Raw genomic sequence first — 1,042 nt, 5'->3', positions numbered from 1 at the left:
CCCTCTTATTCTTATGGGTTTTTTTTTATTTTTTCAGGAGCCGATACCTAGTTATGAAAGGTACCCACACCCACTTCCGCGAGTTTGCTCCCAATGAATTCCTGACTGGATAGAAAGATGGCAGTGAGCCCTTTTGAGGGGCTTGGGCTGCTACCTCTGGATACGGCCTCAAGATCGTTTCCACAAGAACTTGTGCCATGCTGCCACCGCCTGAGTAACAAATTTCTATTTTTTGGTGTCACAGATACACCAGTTGGGTTACATCCTCCCTCACCATTAACATACAGCAACATACAGCAGCAGCCCTAAAGAAGGAGGAGTCTTTGTTCCCCCAAAATGTGTTGGCTTTATCATGTTTTGCATCTTTCAATAAAACAACGACATATTAGCCTTCATTTTGCTTCTAATTGCTCCTTCAGCCCCTGAAGGTTTTACCCTCTTCTTGATCAGAGCACATTTTACAATTTGGCACTGCGCTGCTTTAACTGGTAATTGCGCGGCCATGCAACGGTGTACCCAAATGAAATTTGCATATTTTTTCCCCACAAATAGAGTTTTCTTTTGGTGGTATTTGATGACCTCTGGGATTTTTATTTTTTGCGATATAAACGAAAAAAGACCAAACTTTTTGAAAAAGAAATTATATTTTCTACTTTTTGTTCTAAAAAAAAAAATCCAATAAACTCAATTTTAGTCATACATTTAGGCCAAAATGTATTCAGCCACATGTCCTGGTTAACAAAAATTTCAATAAGCGTATATTTATTGGTTTGTGCAAAAGTTATAGCGTCTACAAACTATGGTATATTTACTGGAATTTATGCAGCTTTTAGTTTGACTGCTTATCTCGTTTCTTGAGGTGCTAACATGGCAGGGCAGTACAAACGCCCCAAATTACTCCTTTTTGAAAAGTAGGCACCCCAAGGAAATTGCTGAGTGGCATGTTGAGCCCATTGAACATTTCAATTTTTTTTTTGTCACAAGTGACTGAAAAATGACAAAAAAATGTTTTACACAAAGTTGTTACTGAAATTATATATTG

The 1,042-nt window shown here is 38.0% G+C and overlaps 1 long non-coding RNA gene across 1 annotated transcript in view; it reads left to right on the top strand.

Annotated features, from left to right (window-relative positions):
* The window catches only part of LOC141129207 (uncharacterized), a 16,746-nt gene extending 16,358 nt beyond the window's left edge, over window positions 1-388 (top strand). Inside the window, exon 2 of the long non-coding RNA XR_012241791.1 lies at window positions 38-388. This is a non-coding gene — a long non-coding RNA (uncharacterized lncRNA). The remainder of the gene's footprint in view (window positions 1-37) is intronic.
* The last annotated feature ends 654 nt before the right edge of the window (window positions 389-1,042 follow it).

The sequence above is a fragment of the Aquarana catesbeiana genome, linkage group LG02 (assembly GCF_042186555.1).
Source record: "Aquarana catesbeiana isolate 2022-GZ linkage group LG02, ASM4218655v1, whole genome shotgun sequence".
Classification (NCBI taxonomy): Eukaryota; Metazoa; Chordata; class Amphibia; order Anura; family Ranidae; genus Aquarana; species Aquarana catesbeiana.
The sequence above is the reverse complement of the archived record's forward strand: the minus strand, read 5'-3'. Positions and strand labels throughout refer to the sequence as shown.